This window comes from Cupressus sempervirens, chromosome 4, assembly GCF_028749045.1.
Source record: "Cupressus sempervirens isolate cs-2001-9-10 chromosome 4, ASM2874904v1, whole genome shotgun sequence".
NCBI lineage: Eukaryota > Viridiplantae > Streptophyta > Pinopsida > Cupressales > Cupressaceae > Cupressus > Cupressus sempervirens.
Window position 1 is genome coordinate 435,017,433 of NC_143121.1, and position 10,021 is coordinate 435,027,453.

A 10,021-nucleotide genomic window follows, 5' to 3' on the forward strand; every position below is an offset into this window, starting at 1 on the left:
CTTCCTTCCTCTTTCAAATGAGCTCTCCTCCCTTTTATATCTTAATTTAAAGGAGTCACATCTCTTTATTACATCTCTTTACTTTTCATTAGATTTAGTTAATTTATATTATTCTATAGTGTATTATTTATTTACATATTTATTTTATTTTTATTATCATTTATTATTAAATGCTCTTTAGAAAGGTAACATAGTTTCTACAATACTCTCTTATAGTTAATTTTATTTACTTATTCACTCATTGTAATCTTATTCTTATTTAATTATTTAAGATAGATCATAAATGTTATTATCTATATTATAATAATAATATATTTTTATTATTTCTTATTTTATAATTTTAATATATGATTTTACTATCACCATTTAATAATGTTGTATTATCTACTTTCATTAATTATATCTTAAAATGGGGACATGACATTGATTTAAAAATCTGCTAAAATGGTTATCAAAGAAAACATTTCAATATCATCTATAGTCTTTAAAGAAATAAGATTCTTTTTTTAAAAAAACTTCCATTACTCTATCCTAAGCCATTTTGTATTTTACTCAAAACATCTTAATTGAGCTTTGCAATTGTTACCTTTGTCATGTGATTTCTCTTCCACACTCTTGAGTCTTAATATACTCTCTTTTACACTATTCTAGAAATTGTATGTACTATTTAATCCCATATGAGTAAATTGATTTCTTTTTTGTACATTATGATGTCTGCTCAGTAGAGGAAAATTATCTTTTTAATGACTTACTTGAGCATGAAGATTTTGAGATCTTGAAGGCCAACTTGGATAGTAAAGGCTCTAATCTAGGAGCTTCATCATCAGGACCTGCAGCATTTATAATGTCCCCTTGTGGAATCACCTTATACTTTGTCTTTCTTTATCACATCGAATCACCTTATACTCAATCTACCCATAGAATCTGAATAATAATCCTGTATTATTGTCCCCCATTTTCTTTTTCCAAAATCTGCATATATTTTTCCTTCAGTATTCTATGTACTTATACCATCATGACTTTATTATTTCATGATGCATCTCTCTTCATATTCTATACGTATCTTTATTTCTCTGTAGTCTTTATCTGCTTCTCATGCTTTGCATGATAAATCTAATCTCAGGCACTGCACTTTATATATTACTTTTTCATCCAAACACCTCCTCCACAAGTCTGTAATGATCTTGAATAATGTGTTCACTCAATTTGCTTTTCATGCTGACTCTCAATCTTTTCTTAAAACCATTTTGGATTGATCTTTAACAGCACAAGGGGTCTGTTTTTTTTTTGAGACAAACAATCCAAATTCTTTCATAACATTTGATTCCACTTCTGGATCTTTGAAGAGACTACTAAATGCCTGCTTGTGCCCAATAGCAACTTCAAAATCTCTATATGGAGGCAATCTCCTAGGATTAGAAAGTACAGAAGTGCTATAGTACCTCGGAGAAAAGGAATATGCGAGGCGGTGTAAAGGCATTGTCCATAATTACTTGGACAATATTTTCATTACCCACCATCTCCATGGAGTCAACAAGTCTGGAAATTAACTCTGCATCTTTCACTTTCCCTTCCCAGTCAACCACCTTCAGAAACATTGCCTCCTTAGGGAACACTGCAATAATATTGATCAATGGACGGTTTTTGCAATCTTTCCATCCATTGAAAACAATACATACACTCAGTTCACTCCAAGTATCTCTTATTGATTTTAGTTGGGGCTATATAGATTTTCTTCTTTTTGCAATAACATGGTACACACCTTTTTATACCTAAGACTTGTTAAACCAGGAGGTGCATTATTTATTACTGTCGCCACGTCCCATCAATCTTGTGATCTCACCAAATTGAATGGAATACCATTGGCATAGAGTCAACATGCAAATTTTTCCTCACCAATGTCTCTTGCCTCCATTTTGAATGCCTTCTCCAATGGACCTCTCTTGTGGGTGGGGAGTTTTAGTTCTTCATCTTCATCTTCAATAGAGCGTGTAGGCAAGAAGGGATGTTTGGAGGCTGCAACTGTTTGAGAGGGTAATGTCATTGTTTTTTCTCTTTCCGGAACTATAACTACTTTGGTTTCCTTTCGTAATCAATTTGTCAGCATCTTTGTGTTCTTTTATAAATGTTGTTATTTGTACAGCAGACAGCACCTTCTTATCTAGCTCTCACACAATCTTTTTACCACTAGGGCCCATAAAATGAAGTGTCACTCAGTAATAAGAGTTATTATATTGTCCATTACAATAATTACACTTCCAAATAAATCCCAAACCTCCAGGAAGTTGTGAAATTCGTGTGGTATGTCTCCATAAAGAAGATGCTTTATCAATTTTTGATTTTTTTTACTTCCCTCCCCATGCACTGAAGTTTGACTACTAGCCATTGTTCCAATCTACAAATAAAATGTTGTTGGAATCTATTAAAAAATGGAAAAAAAAAAACACCCTCGAAATCATCGAAAGACTAAAGAATAGGGTTTAAATGCATACCTTGGAACATAAAACAATAGATAAGAATAGGGTTTAAATGCCTATAGATAAGAATGTTCTATAAAACAATACAAATCTATAGAGAAATAAAAGACGACAATATCTAAAGGAACATAGGCAACATTGTGAAAGAAGAAATCAACACCCATGTAACATATAGAGATAATATATCCAAGGAACATGCAATTAGGAATTACCCTATTGCATAAAAAGAAAATGAAATAACCCTGACAGGTTATTGCTTTCTTTGACACCCAAAGAATTCAAACTTTATGAGTTAGACATTTCATCAAATACTTTGTTGACAAGCTCGGTTATTACTGAAATGACTCTTATTACAAAGGTCACTAAGAATCTGCAACAAGTAATATCTCAAATGATTCGCCAAGGGGCCAATTGATAACAGATGCAAGTGATATCAACAGAATTTAAGGACATAGAACAAGATTCTAATTAAATTGAATCACAACGTTCATACAGAGAACCTGGATTACTGCTGCCATTAATTGTCCGAATGGTAATTGATTCGGATTTTATTTCCTTCGAATCTGGGCTATAACTAGTGCCGCCAAGGTAGTCATATACTGTTTGTTTGCTTGTCGATTAATACCTCCGAATTAGTGTGATCTGGGAAATAGTTTGCAGCCTGCCTGGAGTGATCCAGCAAGTGTGCTAGGTCGTATTAGTATTCAGTTATTTCCCAATACTCTCCTGTCTGAAAGGAAAAACCGTGCTTGATCAATTCTGAACCGGCCCGTGCCCTTCTTCAATGGATGAACCAAACAACTACAAGAGTCGATTTAGATTCAGCGAATGGAGTTCGGCTCGACTTGATGATTTTGTTAACTCCAAAGAGACACGATAATGTGCTGAAACCATGGAAAGACTTCTGAATCGGAATGTGACCCGCGTTTTTTTTTATTTGCAGCTCGTGGGTGAACTGGTCCAAAGATTTGCCTGTTTTGGCCGTTACTCCTTATACTCGTTCTACGGGTTTTAACAAATTGATTTCCTCCCTCCGTTCTGGCACTCCTGACGCGGCTGAGACAGGCAACGATTTGCTTTCCAATCCGACCAAAGCCTTGCGTTGTCTCTATATAAATTTATGTCTTCTACAAACACTCGATTTGTTGTGATCTAAGCCAGTCTGGTTACGGGTGAAGCTAAGGAGCTACTTGCCAAAAAGATGTGTTCCCAATCTGTCAATAGCAACTCCCTTTCTCTGTTATTAATGGATCACGAACTTGACCTTAGGTCACCAATCTTTATCCAAGTGAAATGACTGAAATGTCTCCTCCTGTTGTGCAATGATTCAGATGATATTTCACATCCTCAAAATTGCTTATCAATGGAAGTTCTCGTTTCCAAAGATAATTAGAAAACAATGCAGACCAATGTCTACAATTTGCTCCAGCGGAAATAGAAGTCGAATCCACAAAATCGCTTGTCCCAAATGGGAGCCCTATGTCCTCTATTTATTCACTTCGCTGAGAAGTTTCTGGAAGTTTTCCGGAATCATCTTTTATGATGTAAAACTTTATAAAATTAAATAAATAACTTTATAAAGTTAGAGTACAACCTTAATTTAATATTAGGACGAGTAGGCCCCACTTACTCAATTATTATTCTTCGAGAGCAAAATTGTAATTATCGGAAGACAAAAATGACCCTCTTCCCATAATCATTTGCCTACGAGAGTCGATGATAGGCAAATCCCCTGTAAGTTATGCCGCTAAAAAGGGGACATGACAGAAAACGATATAAGAGGAAAAGAAAAAGATAAGAAAGAAGGAATGATCAAATCTACCTCCCACATAAGAAATGCTTAAGTATAAGAGGAAGAAGAGATCCTTAGAAGAAAATGAGAAGAAATAATTCTTGCCCCCTAGTAAAGGGAAGAAGAAAAAGGAGATCTATTGGGAGATTCCAAATGCACATTATACAAAATAATGGGGATTCCACTCCAATAGGTGAGAAGAAAGACTAAGTGAAATTATGAAGAAATTGTAACACCTCAAGCGTATAAGGAATAATTCCTAAAGAAGCTTTTTCCTTAACATAGAAGCGAAAATTTATATAATCGGCAATCATGTGAGAATCATCATAATGAAAAGGACATGAGAATGTAACAAGATAGTCTTCAAGAAGAATGCTAAAAAAATTTGGTTCAGCAATAACTACTTGAATATACACCTTCAAAGCCAAATCCCTAAGAGTATCTGATTGATCAAGATCAGGAGTATGTAAGAGAAGATGAAGAGGAGGTCGTCCAGAATATTCTTGCACTATTTCGGAAGGAGAAGAACCAATACCATGTTTGTCTACCTTAGGAGGTATATGAATAGGATTTTTAATACCATGTTCATTAATACCAAGTCCTAAGCCATTGTAACCTTGTTTTGTGATCATGTAATAACCTTTAGGATAATTATTCATCAAATCTTCAACAAGAGGAGGTTTTTCAATAGAATCATGAGCAAAGGTAGTGTAAGAAATAATAACAGAAGGAGAGATAAAAAGAACTTTACGTTTCCCCTCATTACGAGTAGAAGGAGAAGGTTCATCAAGGAATGTGGTAACATCCTCATCCTAAACTAAGGTTTGAGCTTGAACATACATTTGAGAAGTGCTAGGAGTTAAAGTGAGAGGAGGAGGAGGAGGATGATTAGGAGCAGCATCAACTAAAGCTCTCACATAATCCAAAGAAGAAATGAGCCAATCACACAAAGATCTAACCATAAACTTGAAAGAAAGAAAGAATGTATTCATTAACCTCATAATAGCATAAGCAAGAAGAACATGAAGTCATGAATACTATAAAATGTATGAAACTCTCATATACATCATAAGTGCCATAAAGAGATGCAAGAAGGAGAATATTGAAAAAGATAGCCATACACCAAAACATCTTCATAATGCAAGATGTAAGCTAACCAAGAGCATACAAATATGAAGAGGCAAAGAATCCAACCCCAAAAAGCGCACAAGTTGAGTTCACCAATTAAGGTAAACACACAATGAAAGGCAATAATGTAACTCCACAATTAAAGAAGAGTGCATCGGGTTCACCAATTTATGTATGGTTGGAGAATGGAAGCAAACCTAACCATACATTAAAGAAACAGGGAAGACCAAGATCCACCCCTTTGAATTAGATTTGATTGATGCAAAAGGGAGGTATCAATGCAAACCTAATGGGCAAAAGGATGAATAATTTGGATTTATTTCCCTCTCACCTCCACCTTAAGAGGGTTTAACAAAGAAGATAAATCAGGTAACACTGAAATGTAAAGTATGGAAATGGAAAGGGGAAGATGATATACCTCACAAAATACAAACCTAAAAACGGGTCGTCTAATGATATCAAAAACTGCTATAATCTAAGATTTAGACTGAAAACTGCACAACAAAAAAAAATCCAGAAATCGCTCAACAATTTGTCAAGACTGAACTGGAGCATCAGGGCCAACCTTGTGGGCATTAAGGCATCAAGGCCGATCTGATAGGCCTTGATGGAATGAGTGCGACGTTGATTCTAATTCCACAATTCTGAAGAAAGACAAAAACAGTTCTGCAGCCTTTTCGCCAATCTGGGATCCAAAACCTGCAAAATAAAGGATTTATTTGTTTGTTATTGGGGAGGTTTGCCTCAGTCAAACCCCAATTTGAGAATTAACCTTGAATTGGAATAAAGAGAGAATGCTAGCAAGTAGTAGTGATAGATCTAACATAAAGCCAATGGATATGCTCTTTATTTTGGAAAGGGCTTTGGGTTCGTTTGGGTTCATTCATACAAAAATGTGTAAAAATTATAAAATACATACATACATACATACACATATATATATATGAAGCCTAGAAGCATAGAGTATCATAAAATCATATGATGTAAACTCCACCTTGCACAAACTTATTTTGCTTACTCACCCATTTGCTCACAAAATCACCTATTTGTACACCACAAATGATGTAAGAAGCCAAAATAACCTACTTACATTCACTTTTTAGGGCAACCGGATCTCAAAAAATATAATATTCGCCCAAATTCAATCTGGGCAGCCAAAATTCGACCGGGTTTGAATTGTGGACTGCAGGTTTGAACCAGCCCAGGGAAAATTGAACCTGGGTCAAACCGGACCAGTATTTTGAACTGGGTTGAACTCAGGCAGGGTTCTTGGGCCAAAACAGCGAACCCGGGTAACTAAGACCAAGGGCAAACTTGTCTGAATGCAATGGTGAAGCACACTACATTTATATAATATAGGCAATGGTTTGAAGACTGCATGCTTTGAAACTGCTCTTTTACATTTATGCCGACTGCACTTATTGTGCCAGTAACATTTTACTTAGAAATATGGGTGACTTGGGAATATGATGTGCTAAATGGAGAATACCACCAGGGAACCCTGAAACTTTGCCAACTTTGCAAAGTTTGGCAAAGTTTATTGATGGTTCAACTAACACAATGTGCACTGGCAAAGTTTTTGAGTGTCTCAACCATGTTCAAAGCAGTGGATAGAAATGCCAAGCGATCAAACCAAACTGGGACTGTGCATCACTTTTAAGTTTTGCCACCTTATGTGCAAATGCACAATTTCTAAGCAGTTAAGGATCGTGAAGATCTGTCAGTCGGACGTTTCATATCATGTTGCCACTTCAAACATGTGCCGAAGTTGTATTTGCCACCTTAATAACTACTGGGCTGAATTTTCGTTTGCTCAAATAAAGCAGAATTAACACTCAGTTAAGCCAAACCAAAGATTCTGAACTTTTCAGATAAGCAGAACTTTCATGTACTTAAGACAACCTCAAGACCATAGGCAGAATTTTCCAGTGCTTGAACAATGTTGAACACACACCTCGTTGCCTTTACTAAGCAAAATAGGTGCACCTTCCATGCCAGCCATTTTTATGTTTCCCCTTCTTTAACAATGCAACTGACAAACTTTAAACCTTATCTTTATTTTCTAGTGAAAAGCCACAACCTCCACCATCCTATTAAAGTTGTTAGTCAAAGAACAAAAACCATGACATGAAAACCTTGTCAACTAATGGGTTACACCAAAAAATTAAGTTTGGTTAATATGCAATGATAACCAATATTGATCAAAAACAGGAAAAAGATACATAAAACAATTGAGTTTTATGGGGATGTAGCATTCATATTAGTGCATTTTGCACAAGCTACCAATATTTCAAACAGAAAACTATGAATAATCTTATCTCGAAAACAAAACCTAATTATTGTAAAAGCCTAGGAAACTGAGGTTATGGTAGACACAAAATTGCAAAGCTAGATTCCAGACTAAAGAATTTTTTATATATAGTAAATATTCAACAATCTACCACTATTTTGGGAGATAATTATGGATGTCTTTATCTCATAAAGATAAATAATGAACCTTTTTTTTGTTGTCTACAGTAACTTCTGAAATTTATAAAAAGAGATTGAACTTGCTTATGTGGATGAATTTTAATTTTGAAAGATAAGCATTGCGTCTGCCTAGATTTGACAACAATAACAAATGAACCAAATTTCCCAAATCAAATGAGGAACTCGAAAACAGTTAACCGTCCAAAATTCATGAGCAAATGATGAAATTTGAAGAAGCTTACAGCTAAGTAAAGTAATTACAAATAAATGGTTTAAAACAACTGAAAATATAGAAATGGTGAATGATTTTTTTCCAACCAGTTCAAATCAAATCAGAAACTCGAGCAGGAGCAATAATCCAAAATTAATAAGAATTGATGAAATTTAAATAGCTCGTGGCATGTAAAACAATAAGAAATATAATTTCATCCACAATGTAGGAGGATCTTTGGTCCCAATATAAATGACTAACTTGGAATGGAGTAATGTCGCGAAATTTATAAAGAATTACTGAAAATTATAAATCTTCCAGAAAAATAAAGTGATTTCGAGCTGAAAACGCAAAATTGAAGCACAATAAAGAAGTTTACATGTGATCTTCGTAGCCACGGAGTTCGAAATTCGGCAAAGAATTCAGAATTGATTAACCACAATATAGAGGGATTTTTGGTCCGAAATAAATGATAAACTTGGACTGAAGCAATAGAGCAAAATTTATATACAATTGCCGAGAACTAAAAATGTTTCCAGCAAAATTAAGTCATTTCGAGCTGGAAACGTAAAATTCAACTGCAGAAAAGAGAATTACCGGTGATGTTTGTAGCCACAAAGATCGAAGTTTGGCAGAGAACTCAGAATTGATTATAGGCGGCTGGCGAAATCTATCATTTATTTTTCAACTTTCTGATAGATCATGCAATGTTGATACAAAAATTTAACACAGTTTTTATCAGAAAGAAGTCATGAAAGAATCTGAAGCTACCTTTAGCAGGCCGGACTGTAGACTCCGATGGGAGCAAATTCAGCTTGGCTGTTACGCTTCCCGCATTAAACCCCAGCCGAGTCCAGCATTCCCAGAATATAAACCAAGCTTCTATTACGCTTACCAGGACTGAGATTATTTAGTAAGCTGAGAAAGAATTTAGAAAAAGAAGACGCGGATCGTCGGCTAGTCTGCTTTTTTCCTTGTTGACCACACACCAAATCTCAGGAAGCGAAGCATTTTCCGCATACGGGGCTGCCAGAATATTATTTTTTTCGCCTGAATTTACTATACGGAATGAAACGTTTTTTAAGCGCCATTAAAGACTAGTTAGATGTTGCCTAGTATAGGTACCAGTGATCTGGTTTTATACTTGTGTCTTATTCTGCTAAAATGTTGTTCAGTGTTAATTTATTTAAACTATAGAAATCAATGAAAATTGTACATTTATGTTTTATATATTTTGAATGTCTATATGTAATGTTTTGGTTTAAATGTATCATATTTTTTCATATATAATATTTACATAAAATTATGTATATATTTGAAATTAATAATTTTATTCTTTTAAATATCAAAATTGACAAGTATAAACTTAAACTAAGTCACTTGTACAATGACAAATAAAGATTCTAAACTTTTAAAATTGACAATTGACAAATTTTTAACTTTAGCAAAGTGTATATTTTTCTTGTATATATGTAGTTCCTAGCAACATCCCATATTCCTATCTTTCTTCTTATTTTACAACCACTTTATTTGTTATAGATTCTCATTCTAACATTATCTTTGCATATTTCCACCATCCATCTTAATGTTTTATCGGTACTACTACTATTACACATCTACTTTGAATATGCTATTAAAAGGATTTAATCAATTGATTTTATTGGTATAATTATGTACATAAATTTAACAAGTATATGTGAGAAAGTCTTTAAGAAAGAAATTACATTAGATTTACAAACTTAGCTTCACTTGCAATCCTCATTAAAATAAAGGAAACAAAATTCTTATAGTTCAAATGAAGACTTATTCACCCCATATTTGATTTAAAACAAATAAGTGAAAATGATGAAAAGAAAAAAATGATCTTTCATGCACGAAGAGCAATTGAATTTTGTAAAATTTATTAAAATTAAATTAAGTATTAAAAAATTAAATTTATTACAA

The 10,021-nt window shown here is 34.0% G+C and overlaps 1 protein-coding gene across 6 annotated transcripts in view; it reads right to left on the reverse strand.

Moving 5' to 3' along the window:
- Positions 1-9,140, reverse strand: part of LOC149561880 (putative phospholipid-transporting ATPase 4) — a 159,720-nt gene extending 150,580 nt beyond the window's left edge. For all 6 annotated transcript variants that reach the window (XR_016363871.1, XR_016363869.1, XR_016363870.1 and 3 more), the window contains exon 1: positions 8,849-9,140. The gene's annotated coding sequence lies outside the window, so the exon portion shown is untranslated. The remainder of the gene's footprint in view (positions 1-8,848) is intronic.
- Between the last annotated feature and the right edge of the window lie 881 nt (positions 9,141-10,021).